Below are 17619 nucleotides of genomic sequence, written 5' to 3'. Positions count from 1 at the left end.
TGGAGCTTATCAGAGACAACAGCCCCCAATGCTTACCATTCTTTATTTTTCAAGGACCCCTGCTGCATCACAAGGAGTCAGTACAGTGGAGGGGCCTCCTAGACTGACTGAGAGGTGCTCAGAGTGCTGTTTGGAGAGCAGCTGCAGGCCTGATTGGCTCGGGGATCCAGGCCAGGATGAGCTGTTCTGGTGGGATCCTATGAAGGGGCGGGGTTGAAATCAGGGAAGATTCTGAAAGGCTAGCTGGGGGTCCAGGAGAGGAAAACATGTTAAATATGGTCCCAGGTATCTCCGTCCCTGATCTTAGCCACACCTGGCTGCCCCCCTTGTTTCTTTAAAATGGCAAAAGTAGCACATGAAATGGCAGGAGATGAGGAGAGGAAAACTGACAGTGGCACTGCACCCACGCTGAGAGCCAGAGTGGCGAGGACTGGGCTGCTAGTAAGCCAGGTGACAGAACTGTGGGGGAAAGGAGGAGGACTGGCTGAAAAGATAAAAAGTATGAAATATAAATAACCTTTATTTTGGGAATGCGGGGAGAGACACCCCTGACCCCTTGGGGCGTGGCATCTCCACCCTTGGAACATGTGGAGTAAGGCACATAAGTAGCCTGGGCCTGGGGTGGAACCTAAGGGGGCATTAGGCATGCACAGGTAGCCCATTGGTCTTAGTTTGGCGCCAGAGGTAATTCCTAAGGGTGGGGGGAGATAGGAGCTTCCTGGCTTTACGGGCTACAGTATCTGGCCTAGGCCAAAAACCTTTCACCAGGGAAGCCACAGAAGGCCAGGGCTGCAGCCCATGGGAGGGCAGAGGAGGCAAATGAGGGGAGGGGCAGGGTGTGACAGCCCCATTCTAAACTACAGCTCCCAGAAGGCAAGGAAAACAGGAAATCACGCTCTTGTCTGTCTCATTTCCATATGAATTATCTGGACCAGCATGTATTGTTTGTAAAGAATTGTTATTTAAACTAACTTTAGAAGTTAAGTATTTTTTCTTGTTTTGTTTAGTTTTTAACTTGCTTGTTTCAACTATTTTCCTAAATATAGCTAATCAAAATGGATTTGAGAGTATATTTTATTTTACTATTGAGAGAGTGCAACTTTCTGAACTTTATCTTTAGCGATTCTGATTTACTAAGTCTGGTAAGGGTTGAGCAAACTTAGCCTAACACTGTAACAGCCAAAATCACTTTACATATGAATTTTGAAAATTAATAAACTTTTGAGAAGATTTACAAAATTCCAAGAGCTTGAAGAAAAATGTCTGAAATATATTACAATTTTCAAGTATTCCACTGAGAAAGAAGTGGTACCAGTTTAACTAGTAATCAATCTTACCTGAAAGTGGCTATAACACTATTGCTAACTGTAGGCATATTAATGTAGTAGTTTACTGATCATGAGTAACAAAGTCAGAACACCCTAACTACAGCGTACACACACACACACACACACACACACACACACACACACACACAAAGAGAGAGAAAAAGAGCCCACTTGAGTAACTTAGCTAACTCAAGCAGCTAAGCCAAGATTAGAGATACAAAGATAAACACAGAAAGAAGCAATATAAAAAGGAGAGGAGAACCGTTTCTCCTGGAAGAAGCTATGCTAAGCTGTTTGACAGCCCCTCTCAAGCTCAGATTTCTGGATTTCCAGTGGATGTTGAGACAACATTTGATATGCAAGGTTATTAGTTGTCTTTTAAACCCTTGAACTCACTTCTTTTGAAACAAGTCCCCATGCCTTATGTAAAGACAGGACAAAGAAAATATTTCACAATTTTTTCCCCCTCATTTTTTTTATTTTTGATAAACATCCTCATAAATTCTACCTGTTGTTCTCAAATTTATTCTTCACTTTTGGGAGTCAGTATTTGGGTTTATATAAAATTAGCTGTTTTTCTATGTGAACCAATCAATTAGAGCTTGGAGATTATCTTTAGAAGAAGTGAAAACAAATGACCGAATTCTACAGAGATGAAGTTGTCTGGGGAACAGGGCCAAGGGAATTGATTCAGAAACCTGCTTTTATTTATAAATGTGTACCTTTCACCATGCATTACTAGATGCAATAATCTCCATGAGACACCCTAGTGATCACCTATACTGGGAAATCTCTGCTATTATATGTTGTCATTGTACTCAACTATATTCCAGATTTTGATGTAAAACAACTCTCTACCTTCTTCAAATTTAAAAACCTGTATCAGTTAATTGGATGAAAGGAAAATAGACTGTGTCTGTGTCCTATTCACACTGAGGAACTAAAATGTTGGCTCTGTCATAAAATTCCTTTCTCTGGGACCCGCTGGCTATAGAAAGATGGGCATTTACTAATCTTATATATGATGTTGCTCCAAGACACAGTCACAAATCAGTGTTTATGGTTCCAAGGACAGCACATTATTATACACACCTGTTCTGAAAGCCCAATATTAGTGAATTTTTGAGAATCAACATTTTGATTCTCCAGCAACAGTAGACTAAAGCTAGATTTTTCCATAAAATCTACGCGCTAAATGATTCCATCAAGATTCTATTATTGCCTTAAGGTGCTGGTTATCTGTTTAAGTATTATATTCAGGAATAAGATGTTGTACTCTAAGAAAAATAGCTTCGTTATATTTGTATTATAACAAATTACCTGTAGCATAGCCATACCTTATATATGTTTTATTTCTCCCTCTGGGTGACCTAATTGATATCTTAATCAATGCTCTCTTCTGTAAAGAATTGCAAAATCTTACCTAACTGATATGTTAACCATTGTTGCCCTCTACAAATAACAGATGTGGTGCTAAAATAAGCTAACAGGGGTTGTTAATTACTGTTTGACTTCTCTATTCTCTGCTTAGGAAACCAGGATGTTTTCCTAATTTAAACTTGTTGAAAGGGTAACTTGCTTGTATGCAGGGAGAATCCCTTGTTAGCACAACCCTTACCTGACTTTGTTCTTCCCCCACCCCCGCAAAAAATTAACATCGCCCTATTTCTGTCCTGTAATGTACCATATTGCCTCCCTTTACCCTTTCCCCCTCCCTATCTATCTAGGTAAGTTTCAATTTCCTGAAAAGCCATAAAGGCCTAAGGTTTCAGTTTCTGTTAACCCTCTTCCCTACCTGGTGATGGTCTGTCATAAAATGTGCTAATTGCGCTGTTCTTAAGAAATGCTTAACTTCAAAGAAATTACAGGCAGAATGTTATAGTTTAACCCTAGCCAATGCACCTCCTCTTGTTCTGTAAGCATCAAAAGGGTTAAGTTCCAAATCCTTGTAAAAATTTAAGTTTAAACTTGTTGTAACTTTCGACTCCTTCTCAGTGTTAGTGCTAATAAGCTGTCCCAAGATAACTAGCCACCTCCCCCCTTCCACATGTTATTGTTAACAAGCTGTCCCAAAATAGTTAACTTTCTACCTTCCTCTCCGAATGATATTGCAGATGTGCTATTCCGAGATAATGCTTATCTGCAGAAGGGGAGTAACTTGAAAGGCTCCAGGCTCCCGATGTTGATGTTATCAGCACTATGTGGACAGCTTTACAGTTTCCAGATTTGAGTCAACAGCTTAACAGCTCTGCGGGTTTTTTTTTTCCCCCTCTCCTGCTCTTAAAATCCCCTTCTTCAGTCTCTGGGGCATGCAGTCTTTGGGCCAATCCTAGAGAGACTGTGCTGCCAGGCCTGGAAATAAAGCCTTTGCTCCCCAAATTTCAATCACTTGCTTCCTTGGATTTTATTCCAGAGTGCGAATTATCACATAAGATTTGAAACTAAACAGGTGTTTGAAATACTTAATGTCTTTATAATAATGAATCTTTTAATCCGTCAGTATGGTGAATCTTTCCCCTTATTAAGTCTTTCAACTTTGACTCAAAATGATTTAAGTTTTTGTGTGTAAGGCTTGTGTGTATCTTTTTGCTTTTATTTCTAGGGCTTTGATGCTAACTTGTTAATACTTTATGTGACACTGTTTTAAAATTTTCATGTCATTTGTTTGTAGATTTTTTTTAAATGCAGTTTAATTTGAGAATACAAAAAATCTAATGGGAGATCAGGAATGGTATGCAACCATTACCCAAAATGAGTGCTGTTATAAATGTAAATCAGAATAAAACACCTGTTAAACAAGACACATTGTCAAATATAAAATGGGCTATTTCAGAATGACAAAGGGTTCAACCTAAAATTTGAATATTTGAGAGAGAAAAAAAATAAGGAATTTTAGAGGTATATTTAGCATAATTGGCTGAATAATTATTGCAGCACCAGGTGAAAATTTCACAAAACAGATAAAACATACAAGCATAATTGGTGAATTAAGAATAATTGAAATAAATACACACACACATATATATATATATATATATATATATATATATCCTCATAACTAGGCAGTATAGTCTTTAAAATGCATTGGGAAATGTATAAAACCTGGTGATTCTGTATTAAAAAGTAAACCTCAGGAATTGACAATATAATAAAATTTAGTGTCTGTTAACTGACCACAATGAAGTTGAGAGATTTTTAAAATAGAAATAGGAAAAAAAACTATAACATATATAAAGTCACCAGTTCTCATTTATATAATACGTGACTCAGTGGAAAAAAATAAAACAAATTATATAATATTTTGACCTGAATGATACTGTAAGTTTAATACATAAAAACTTTTGAGATGTAACTAATTGAGACTGACAAGGAAATTGATAATGTATTCGAACATAGGAAAAAGAAGAACAAAAAGTATTAATTTAAGATTGCATTTCAAGAAGTCAGACAAAGAAGATGAAATCATAACAAAGAAATATGTAGAGATTGGAATGAAGTAATTAAAGTAACTATTCCATATTTCATCCTATTTAACATTCAAGTTTAAATCACTTGGAACTTTACTGTTATATGACATAGTTAAAGTATTTATTCAATGTTTAATAGATTAAGAGACCAACTTTATAATTTTAAAAATTAGGTTAAATATATAACCATAAATGATTATTATTCTAATACTTTCCTAATAGTGTGTCTCCACTTTCTATGTTTTCTAATTCACAACAAAAAATAGAAATACTAAGATTTTCCTTCTATAATTTGGAATCAATAAGTACCTCACTTTCTAGTTGGTACAGTGTTAATGTGTATTAATGCAGTGACAATTATGTTTACTTTCTGATTCATAAATCTCTTACCAATTATAAAATAGTTAATACTGTTTTCTTAAAGATTTAAAAATCATGAGGTGAGCAGGTTATTTTACTTGTCCTGTGGTATCAATGAATAAAAGATGAGTTTGGGGTGTGAGCACAGTAGCTTTGACTTCAAGACCTAGATATTAAGTGAATAGTCCTGCTTCCCTCAAAGGAAATCAAAGGTAGTTATTATATGTAACAACCACAAATAGCTAAGTGTGGATTACTACAGCCTGATAGAGTTGTACAATGATTGTTGCAGGTGTTGATTCTTTTTAAAAATATTTGAAGGGCACATTATTTTATGCAGAAACCCTAATTTCTTAATATTGTATGAAAAAGGAAAACTTAAAATAATTAGATCTCTGTTCATTCTTACCAAAATTAGTTCTCTCTGTTTAACATTGCGGCCAATAGAACTTATTCTCATCAGTTCTAAATCACTATAATTCATGAACATCTCTACATATTTAAGTTTGCAATACTCAAGTCAGATATATTGGCTTGAAATTATTGAAATTTTCAAGCCATAACAGTCCGAAGACTCTGAATTATTACACACATAAGGAAATTATCTTATGTAAAAACTCTATTACATTTGAAAAGGCATATTAATAGATAATAAATTGATACAAATTCTGCTTAATTAATTGACCAGACTGAAATGATCATATAGAGACCAAGAAGGCACCTTATCCACAAAGAGGTACAGCAATCACATCCCTCTAGTAATGACTTTTTCTCTCCCCTTCAGAAAATGCACAGAAGACATGGAAGCCCGAAACCTTTCCACAGTCACTGAATTCATCCTGGGTGGGATTTCAGAGCAGACAGAGCTCCAGCTGCCCCTCTTCCTCGTCTTCCTGAGAATCTATGCGATCGCAGTGGTGGGGAACCTGGGCATGATCACCTTGATCGGGCTCAGTGCTCACCTGCACACACTCATGTACTATCTCCTCAGCATTCTGTCCTTCATTGACCTCTGCCACTCCACTATTATCACTCCCAAAATGCTGGTCAGCTTTGTGACAGAGAAGAATGTCATCTCCTACCCCGAGTGCATGATAAAGCTCTACTTCTTCTTGGTTTTTGCTATCTCAGAGTGTCATGTGTTGGCTGCAATGGCCTATGATGGCTATGTTGCCATCTGTAGCCCTTTGCTTTACAATGTGTCTATGTCTTACCAGGGTTGCATTTCTTGATTTTAGCGGTGTATACAGTAGGTGTGGTTTGTGCATTGATTCACACAGGCTGCTTGGTTAGGGTTTATTTCTGCAAGTTGAATATTATCAACCACTATTTCTGTGATCTTATTTCCATTCTGAAGTTCTCTTGTTCCAGTATTTACATCAATGAGCTATTGATAGTTTTCTTTATTGGAATTAATATCCTTTTCCTAGCCTGACCATTCTCAGTTCCTACATCTTCATCACAGCCAGCATTCGCTCCACTGCAGGCATATGTAAATGATGATGGCTTTATGTCAGTTGTATACATGCACATGTAATTATTCATCTATGCATGTGATCAGGGAAAAATCTTTACTAAGCTGTGTATTTAAGTACAGAGAGACAATTTTATGTCAACTATGTCAAAATACGTCATGAAATTGTAAATAAAAATTGAAAATCTAAAATACATTCATCATTTACATTCTATCATAGCATGTTGTCTATACTCAATCACTAATTCATCTAAATTTTTACTTCCTTTAGTCTTTATTTTTCTTTCTCTGTCTGTCTGTCTTTTTTGTCTACTTTTCATGCATAATTCTATGCAGAAAAATTTATCTAATTTAGATTTCCTTCCAAAGTTATTGATATTAAAAATCTTTTCAGGGATATTTTAATTTACTGTACATTTTTAGGTGAACAGCATTCATTTAGTTCTCAAATGTCCTCAAATCATGCTCTGCATATATCTGATTGTGAACTTGAAAATGTCACATTAGAAAACTTCTTAAATTTCAGAAGGGTTCTAGTTACTAACATTCTTCTTAAAAAATTTCTTTTTAGATATGTTTGATTTGTATGCATTTGCAGTACATAATGATTACATCTATTGTGCACATAAGACATCTTAATTCTTTTTACTTCACCATCTATCCTTCCTTCCCTTTCTCCTTTTTTGAATGAAAAATGTAGATAAGAAACCAAGACTTTTATAAAGAAATAAAGAGGACTAGAGAAGATATATTTCATACTCTCAATTGATTTCACTGTTCAGATTAATAATCATGATGTTGTGTTAAATTACCTCTCTATGTTTATGTGAGAGTAAAATGAGTAACAGCAGTAACACAAGTTGGATAAATAACTCTTGTTAATTTAGAAGCATGAAGCCTGTAATCTAGATGGAGTCCATTCTCCAAATGAACAAACTAGAAAGGGGTGCAGGCACTTTGCAATTCAAAGCATCTCCCTACTCCTGTACTTTAATGGTGAATATGGTTAATTTTAATTTTTCCCCCTAAGCAAGCAATGATTGAGTCATGAGAAATTCACACAGGAGATTGGAAGGGGGTGACCCAAAGGGAACAAATCTATTCAAGTTCCCACAGCAGGTGCCCATGACACCTTACAGAAATACTGAATGTCAATTGCTAAGCCTGGGCTGCTGTGGTCTTCTGAGAACCAGAGACTACGACTTAGGTTGCCTTTTACAGCACAGTAGAAAGTACCGCCATTGTTCCTGTGGAAAATGTCTATGCTTGTATTTTTTTTTTCTCACCTTTGACAGATTTCCAAATTTTGGAAGTGTCTGGAGTTTTAGTTTATTTAGGAAAATTCTTGGTAAAGACTCAAAAATGAACAGGATTACAAATTCAGTACCTTACAGACATGTTTCCCGGTAATAATAAGTTTTCACTTCCCTTGAATTAAATGCAGGAAGGAGAAGGTAGTTGGTCTCTCTTCTCAAGGCAGTTGGTTCTGTCAGGTTCCTTTCCAGCTCATCCTAGTACATTTGGTTTAATCTGTATTTCTGTTGGTTAATGATGCTGAATATCTTTTAATGTTTTTTTTTGGCATCTATATATTTTTAAATGAAATGTCTGCTTAAATAATTTGCCCTTTTTTCTTCAAGTAGGTAAATGGTTTATAAATATGTCCTGGATGCTATTTCTTTGTTGAATGTGTGGTTTCTCAGTCTCAGTTATTTTTATAATTCTCCCATAAGTGATTCACACAGAAGTTTGCAGTTTTCTTTTTGATTGTTTTCTACTGGGGCCTGAAATCATGACCTCACACTTGCCAGGTAGGTGCTTGTGACACTGAGCTAAATCCCCAGCCCCAAGTTTTCAAGTTTTTAAATTTTTTATTCTGAATCAATCAGAAATAATATCTGAACATTCCGTATATCTGTTTTCTAGAATTCTTAATGGTTACACTTTATAGGAATTTAGTATTTGTAATCCAATAATAATATTTACACTATTGTGATTACCAAGGCTTATTTTAAATTGACTAATTCATCAGCCAAGCCTTTTTATTGTTACTATTTTTAAAAAATTTTTGGTGACATGATCCAAGTGAGGATTTCTCATTGCCTTATATTACTGTATTTATTTTTTTCAATTACTCTACTTGTTTAGACTCTTTTTGTTCATAACAGTTCTTTATTGTTTAACTATCTTTCTTGCCTCAACAGAGAAAGTTCTAATTTTCAAGTTATTCTTAACTATCATTTAAAAAATATGGGTTGTCGGGGCTGGGGATTTAGCTCAGTGGCATAAGCACTTGCCTTGCAAGCAGGCAAGTCATGAGTCAATCCCCAGTACCGATAAAAAAGGAAAAGTCAAAAAAAAAATATATATATATATATACATATATATATATATATACATATATATATATATATATACACATATATATATATATATATATATATATATATATATATATATAGGTTGTCATTTCAGTGTATTGGATACGCTTGCCTAAACTAAGACCACAATTATATTCTGTTTCCAGAGCTATTTTAGTTTCAGGTTTTTCATTTCAATCTATAATTTATGTAAAGTATACTTTTGTACAGTATTATTGTAATTTGCTGATTTTTGTTTTATTTTGCTTTTTATGTGGAGGTTCCATTGTTACATAAATCACTGCAGGATTAACAATGAAAAGACTATATTTGTTAGCCTTCAAATAGTTTGTTAAAAATCAATTGACTATGTATATCTTCTTGGATTCCCTATTTGTATTTTAATGACCTTTATAAATATGTGATCTTAGTTAATATTAGATTTTAAAATCTAGTGATATAAGCTTTTCATCTTATCATTTTTTTTGTTCTAATACATGCTTTGTTTTCAATTCAAACTTTGCAATAAGCATTATAATATCAAAAAATAGTGACTGAGGTTCAAATTCTGGCTATGCTGATTATATAGGTTAGTTTGGAACTCACTTCATGAACACTGAGTCTTCTGATTGTAAATGCAGTTTGTTTCTCCTTTTATGCAGACTTTGAGTAATGCTTTTATTAATGGTTTGCAATACCTTGCTAGTTTTTTTTTCCTATTGCTTTTTTATTTAAAAGAAAAAAAAACAGTATAAAGGTACAAGTAATACAGAATTTCAAAAAAAAAACTAAAAAATCACTAGCTAATAGATTACATATTGTCATCTTAGAAATAGTTGTTCAAGTTACAGGATTAAAGCATACAAAGTGGACATTCAAACAGTGAGACTGAAAACAGTTGTGTTCAATGATCCAACAAAAACTTGGTAATGTGGCCATTTATCTTAACACTGTGTTCAGTGATCCAACAAAAACTTAGTAATATGGTCATCTATCTTTTTTTTAATATAAAGAGAAAAACAAAGCTAAGCGAAGCAAAACAGTAAAAGGCTAGAAGTAATGCAGAATTTCAAGCGAAAAAATATACAGTAACAATTCAGCAATTAATAGATCACATATTGTCATCTTAGAAACAGTTGTCCAGATTACAAAATTAAAGCATACAAAGTGGACGTTAATACAGTGAGACTGCAGTCAGTTCTGTTCAATGATCCAAGAAAAACTCAGCAATATGGGGCTCTATCCTACACACTTAAATATACTTGCAGTTATATCTTTTAGATCACTTTCCTTCCTCTCTTTTTTACGCTAACAATCACACATTTTAGTTCCCATTACCCCCACAGTTTTTATAACTTTTTCTTTGAAGAGGAAAAGAAAAAAGATTTAAAAACTGCTTCTTGCTACCTTAAAAAGAATTGCCTATATCATTAGGTATAATAAAATTGAACAAAACAGTACTGAACAAGAACAATAAAACCTAAACATTGGAGACATTACAGGACTTCAAAAGAAGATAATAGTCAAACCAGAATGGGCGTCATACTGAATCTTATTGCGTTCAAAGTGGCTGACTATACCCTCAAAATTGATACCATCAAACAGAACAGAACAGAGTAAAATCAGTCAAAACAAAATGATGGGAGCAATACAGGGCTTCAAAACAAGTTAATAGGAAATCAAAAAAGTTACTATAATACTTCTTGCTATTTTTTCCTTAATTAAAGAAATAATAATAAAAATAAATGAATATTCTTTAAAGAGGGAGATTGAGATAAAAGAGGACATAACAACATAACAATACAGGTCAAAGCATAACAATTTCAGCAACCTAGTGCTTCACCACAAGATAACCCAACTTAATAGTAGTTACTATAGTGTCTCTTTCCCTGAAATATTTGAATATAACTTTGTATACTGTGGCTTCAAACATATCAAGGCAGTGTGAAACCATTCAAGAGGATGAAAGTATTACAGGGTCTTAAGAACTGGTTAATGGAAAATGAACAGTAGTTTCTATATTATCACTTTGCCTATAAAAGTTTTTGTTTATACTATTACATATAATAAAATCCAGTAAGATACAACATGATGAAACCAATGGAAACAGAAGAACAACAGTTTGGTGGGACTTCAAAACAAGATGATATTAAATCAGCACTACCTATTATGATATCTTATTTTCTTCCAAATAGCTGTTCATATCATCACAGGCAATAATATCAAACAACCCAGAATAAATCCACTCCAATTAATGAGTGAAAACATTATAAGGCTTCAAAGCCTCATAATGGGGAATCATGATAATCACATACTTTTATATATTTGAATCATTTCTTCCAATAGGGAAGCTATTCGATATTCATACATGTGAGTTTAATTTATTTCACTTATTAGTATGGTCTCAAGCTGAGTCCATATATTTATAAATATCTCAATGTGATCCTTCTTTATAGCTCTGTAGTACTCAATTGTATAAAAATACCACAACTTTCTTATCCATTATCTTGGTAGCTTTTAAACTGTGTACTATGGTGTTGTTACTAGTGCACTATCAGTTTCAATTTTAGTTTCTAGAAGTGGTAGTGGTCCTATAGCCCATGTGCTTTTTATTTTTCCTTTAAATCAGAAAATATTAATCCATGAGTTGTTTATTTCTAACTAAAATCTCAATGTTTAGGTTTAGTTGCAGGTTTGGTACTTTGTGAGAAATAGGTGGATTTTGGTTTGTAGTTTGGAAATGCATTTCTAACAGGCTTGCCATCAGCGGTATAAGATAGTGATACAAAGTTTGTAAGTTATTTTTATCTAATCAGATACCTTGATAAATTTGCTTATTAATTTCAGAACCATTTATTATAATATTTTGAGATTTATTTATAGAATACACACATTATTATTGAAAAATTTTTATTCCTTTCTTTTCATTCTCTTGTGTTTTGCTTTTCTTCCTTGTTACAGTGGTTACAATTTAAAAGTTTCTGATATTTTAAGCATCAACCATAATTTTCAAAACCGCTTTTTCTCTCTGTATGTTTATCTCTTTAATATACCATACGCTCTTACAGAAAATGTCTATTTTTTCATTCATTTTTTATATGCTTGTCCATTCTTCCTGGAACATTTATCTTTGATAATTTAAATGTGTGGGCAATTTATCTTAAAATTGTTGATATGTTCTTGTTTGTTCATATTTAAATGTCAAATAATTTCATCTTGCATTCTGGAAAAAATTCTTTTATGGTTCTAAGATTTAACTCTGTTAAAATTCTTTATGAATCATTTCTCCTTTATTTATTTGTTTTTAGTGAGTGGTCATTGTATTACACTCAGAGATGTATTTCCTTTTGTCTGCTATAAGCAATGTTTCCGATGTCAGTTTCTCTTTAAAAGCCTTTAATTTGCTGCATTGTGTTTGCCCTTCAAATTTATCACTGACTAGCTTGAGATTTTGCCCTTTCAGGGTAATATGACACCTTGATATATTTCAAATTGTTGTTTAATGCTCTGAGTCTTTATAGTATTTCATTGGAAATGTATTTGTAGCCTAGAGTAAAATTTGACTATGTTCTCTTCCACGATACCCTTTTCTACAAAATTATACACCCCACCAACAAATATACACACACATCCATGCACACCATGACATCCTTCAGAAATCCAGTGTCCATCCACTGAAGTTTCTCTACAAGTTTTGACTTTTTGCACTATTGGTATGTTGTTCCCAAAATGATAGTATTTCTTGTGGCACAACTGAGCCTGGAGGAATGGAGAAACAGAAGAAAAGAAAGGAGAAGAGGAAAACTGGGATACACAGAGAGATGAAGTAAAAGGGATTCCTTCACGTACTTTGTTGACAGAGGGCCCTTTTATTGGGTTCCCTTGTCAAAAGATGAGTAAACCATTGGATTTCCATTATTTCTGGTAACCATCACACAATTCTGTACTTTTTAGCCCAACTTTATCTAAAAGAGAAAAGATAGGAAACAATACAAACTCACATATTCTCAGGTTTCTTTTCTAGATATTTTTTCCTTTACCAGTTTGTCTCTTTCTGATTACTGTTCAGAGTTCTTTAGAATGTAATTTTTTAATATCTGAAGTTGTGATGTAAGATCACTATAGTGATCTTAGCCCAACTGGACCAAAACAAAAAGTAAATCATATTGTAGTAAGGGAATTTTTTTGATCTTGTGTTTTTATGTGCATGTCTTCCAATATTCGAAGGTGGATTGTTGATTGATCAAAATGAAACCAACACATCCATCAGGGAGCCTCTTTGTGTGAGAGTGGGATCTACACTTTGGAGCCGATGGTCCACTGTGAAGCCCATTTTAAGGAGGCTCATTGGTGACTGAGTTTATCCTGCTGGTCATTCTGCACACATTCTGCAGACCATGCTCTTTATCTTGTTTTTTGTCTTTCTACATCTTCACCCTTGTTGGGAACCACATCTCCTCCCCTCAGCTCCACGCTCCCATGTACTTCTTTTTAAGTGAGTTATTCCTATGCCACATTTTATTTACTTCTGTGAGTTCCCCCAAGATGCTGTTCTACCTCTCGGGGAACAGTCGAGCCATCTCCTATGCAGGATGTGCATCCCAGCTCTTCTTCTACCACTTCCTGGGCTGCACCAAGTGCTTCCAGTACACAGTGATGGCCTATGACCGCTTAGTTGCCATCTGTCACCCTCTATGCTATGCGATAATCATGAACCACAGAGTGTGTGCCATCTTGGCCTCAGTGACTTCATTCTTTGGCTGCATTCAGGCCACTTTTCTCACCACTCTCACCTTCCAGTTGCCCTACTGTGGTTCCAACGAGGTGGACTATTACTTCTGTGATATCCCAGTGATGCTGAAGCTGGCTTGTGCAGACACCTCAGCCTTGGAGATGGTGGGGTTCATCAGTGTTGGCCTCATGCCCCTCAGCTGCTTCCTTCTCATTCTGACCTCCTAAAGCTGCATTGTCTGCTCCATTCTGAATATGTGCCCTGAGGAGGGCCAATGTCATGCCTTCTCCACCTACAGAGCCCACCTCATGGCCATCTTGCTTTCCTTTATGGCAGTGGTCCTCATGTATCTGCCATCTGCCATCTGCAAACCCCTGGCTTAATGCAACTGTGCAGGTCCTGAACAATCTAGTCACTCCCATGCTGAATCTTGTGATCTACAGCTTGAGAAATAAGAAAGTAAAATCTTCCCTGAGGAAGGTGCTTCAGCAAGTGGCTTTCCTTCCTGAGAAGTGATGGAGAATCAGTAACTAAGATTTTAATGACATGAAATCTTTACAGGTCAGATTAAAAACCATTGTCATGGTGCGTCATCCATCAGCAAACTTTCCAGGCTCCTCAAAAGTTTTACGCAGTTTTTCTTTGCATCATTGAATATCCAAGACTGAAAAATGGTCCTGAACCTGGATGATACTATTCCTTAAGGATGATGTATTCCTTAAGAAGCTCAAGTGACAGCAGGCTTAGATGCTGTGAGCCCTGAATCTGAAGCACTGTGTTAGGCAGATCTGGACCCAGTGTAGATTGGGGCTATGAGTTTGTCTTTATCTCCTGGAGCTCTATGGTTATGTAGGTTTCTAAAGAGGTAGCCTATGGAGGGGAAATTAACCCAGTGTCTGACAAGGCATTTAAGCAGGGAGTCAGGTGGAAGGGTTGTCACACCCCAAAATGGGCCTCTGGGCTGGAAGACTAATAATTAGGTCATGGCAACCTCGCTGAGAATCCCTGGTTTCATCTTTGCATGTGAATCTTACAGGGCAACTGCTGGATTGACCTGTAATCCCCTCAGCCCCAGACTGTGCTCTAGTATTTACGAGTTCCCCTTCCACTGCTACAAGGGTTTACATTCTTCTTTGAATCTGGGTGAACTTTAGGGCAGACATTGCCAACAAAATATGGAAAACTAACATCAAGTTGGTTTCCAAACACTATTTTTGGCATCTATCACTTTTTTCCCTTTAAAGGATTCTCTGGGGAATTAAAATTCCATGCAATTAGGAAATTTTTAGTAAGGAAACTGAAGCAGCCAATAGAGAGATCATTTGTAAAAGAAAGGCTTTCTGTATTCTCAGAACACTCACCATGTTCCAGCCTGGCTGTCATATATCAGAGAGGAGACAAAGCATTGTGAGCATTCCAGCAGCCAAAGATGAATTTCAATATGAGCAAAAAAAATAAGGGTCCAAAGACACAAACTAGCAATGTCTTTGTTATATTTATTTTAATTTTGAGAAACCAACTCAGGACCTTGTGCTTGTTAGGCAGGCACTGTACCACTGAGCTATATCCCCAGTCCTCAGTAATATTGAGCTAATATAAAACAACCATGAGACTAAAAAAAAAAGGCATAAAATTTGGCCACAATATTAAGAATAATGTGAGACAGGAGTGAAGGTCATGGATTACTGGTGGGAATGTAAAACTATATCCAGTAGATTCAGATTGGCTGCCTTTATTTTGTTTTCCATAAAGCAATACATGTGCCTGAATTTTGCTCAACAATTTAACTCCTTGGTTTCTCTCACAGGAGAAATTAAAACATATCCACAGAGCAATAACACAAAAATGTTTACAATAGCTTATGCAGAATAGCCACAAAGTGTGAGTTGAACCACATAAGCATCTTTTGGTGAATGCATAAAAAATGGTATTTCCTGTCATAAAAACTTATCAAACAACGAAAAAGTGAATTAATGATTCTTACAGAAAAGTACATACATTTCACAGACATTATGCTGAGCATATGAATCTGAGCCCATAGGAACATGTGTAGATGGGTACATTTGCATTGAAAGGCTGAAAGGACAAAGCAAATGTAATGTGAAAAATCAAAACAAAAGGTGCTTTGGAGTTTGAGAACTGATTGAGAAAATTTCTGAAGGAAACTTCTTAGGAAATGTAAAAACCAGTACTTTAATAAGGTTGCGATTTATATTTGTGCCAATATGTATGTAGCCAAATATGTATATATTTTATCATGTGTAAAGTTCTTTTTTTAAAGAAAATATTAAATTGCAGAGGTAATGAAAAGGAAGGATGTGGAATGTGTGATGGTGGAGATGAAACAAGAATGCCAGCATGTTCACTGCTGTAATCACTTCTCAGTGACACTGACCTGGGGTGGTACATAACCTTTCCCAAAGTCATAGATTGAGAATAGATTTTCCCCCACTTTGCCCCATTTTCCAACCTAATTAACTGTACACACTTGGCTTCAGTTCGGTTTCCACAGAGAAAGAATGAGTCATGCAGTTTGCATTATTCAAAATCCTGTAAAAAGTTTTTTCTTTTATATTAATGTATTTGCCTGTAGAATATGAATCAGTCTCTCACATGGCTTAACCACATTAGAAAGTAGATAACACTTTCACGTGTTCTCATTTTGTGGGTCTGTTTTTAAAAATGGCTTCTGCTTGTACACATCAATGTGTTGGGCTTTGCTATTGCAAAATCTACTACCTGAAGTACACTTCCTCTTTATGCAGACAAAATTAGGTGTTTAATGTCACAGAGATCAGAACAGGTTCCACAATATGATTAGCTCTTAAGGCTTTGAATGTCATCCTATAAATTATTTTGGAGCAACCTTCCAGACTTCTTCTGATGAACTATACATACTATATTACAAGCCTTGTTGAAATTATCTTGGTAGAAGTTTGGGAAATGAAAAATAATTTTTTGTGGTAGAGCTATGCTTTGAATACATGTTCCTTTTTTTAATTTTTACTTAAAGAAAGAAAAAAAAACCCAAAACAGTAAATAGTACAAGTAATATAGAATTTCGAAAAAACAGTAAGAAATCACTAGTTCATAGATTACATACTGTCATCTTAGAAATAGTTGTTCAAGATACAAAATTAAAGCATACAAAGTGGACATTTAAACAGTAAGACTGCAATCAGTTGTGTTCAATGATCCAACAAACCTTAGTAATATGGTCATCCATCTTACACAACTAAACACACTTGCAGTTGTATCCTTTAGAGCACTTTTTATTCCTTTCTCTTTTACAATAACAATTTCACACTTTGGGTTTTATAACTCTCACAGTTCTTATTACTTTTTTTTTTTTTACAAAACCATAAAACCAAATGTGACAAAACAAAACAGAGTCAGTCAAATCACAAGGATGGACATAGTACGTGATATAAAGACAGAATACAAGATAATCAACCATGGTAACAATAATGCCTCTTGCTATCTTAAAAAGAATTGCCTATATTGTCAGTTATAATAAAATTGAACAAACCGGTACAGAACAAAAGCAATAAAATGGAAACTTTGGAGAGATTACAGGATTTCAAAAGAAGATAATAGTCAAAACAGAATGGGCATCATAGTGAATATTATTGTCTTCAAAGTAGTTGCCTATACCCTCAAACTTGATACTATCAAGTAAAATAGAATAGAGTAAAATTAGTCAAAACTAGATAGTGAGAGCAATACAGGTCTTCAAATCATGTTAATACGAAATCAGAAAAAGTTACAATAATATATCCTGCTAATTTTTTAACATTTTTCCCTTAATTAAAAATAATTTAAAAAATTAAGTTTTAAGAAGGGGGGAGACTGAGATAAAAGAGGACATAACAGCATAACAATACAAGTCAGAACACAA

The 17619-nt window shown here is 34.9% G+C and overlaps 1 pseudogene; it reads left to right on the top strand.

The window, feature by feature from the left end:
- Positions 1-360: 360 nt before the first annotated feature.
- Positions 361-14237, top strand: LOC100734171 (olfactory receptor 10D1B-like; annotated as a pseudogene).
- The last annotated feature ends 3382 nt before the right edge of the window (positions 14238-17619 follow it).

Source organism: Cavia porcellus, unplaced genomic scaffold (genome assembly GCF_034190915.1).
Source record: "Cavia porcellus strain 051 isolate PalLab524CR breed Dunkin Hartley unplaced genomic scaffold, mCavPor4.1 scaffold_9, whole genome shotgun sequence".
NCBI classification, from domain to species: Eukaryota; Metazoa; Chordata; class Mammalia; order Rodentia; family Caviidae; genus Cavia; species Cavia porcellus.
The sequence above is the reverse complement of the archived record's forward strand: the minus strand, read 5'-3'. Positions and strand labels throughout refer to the sequence as shown.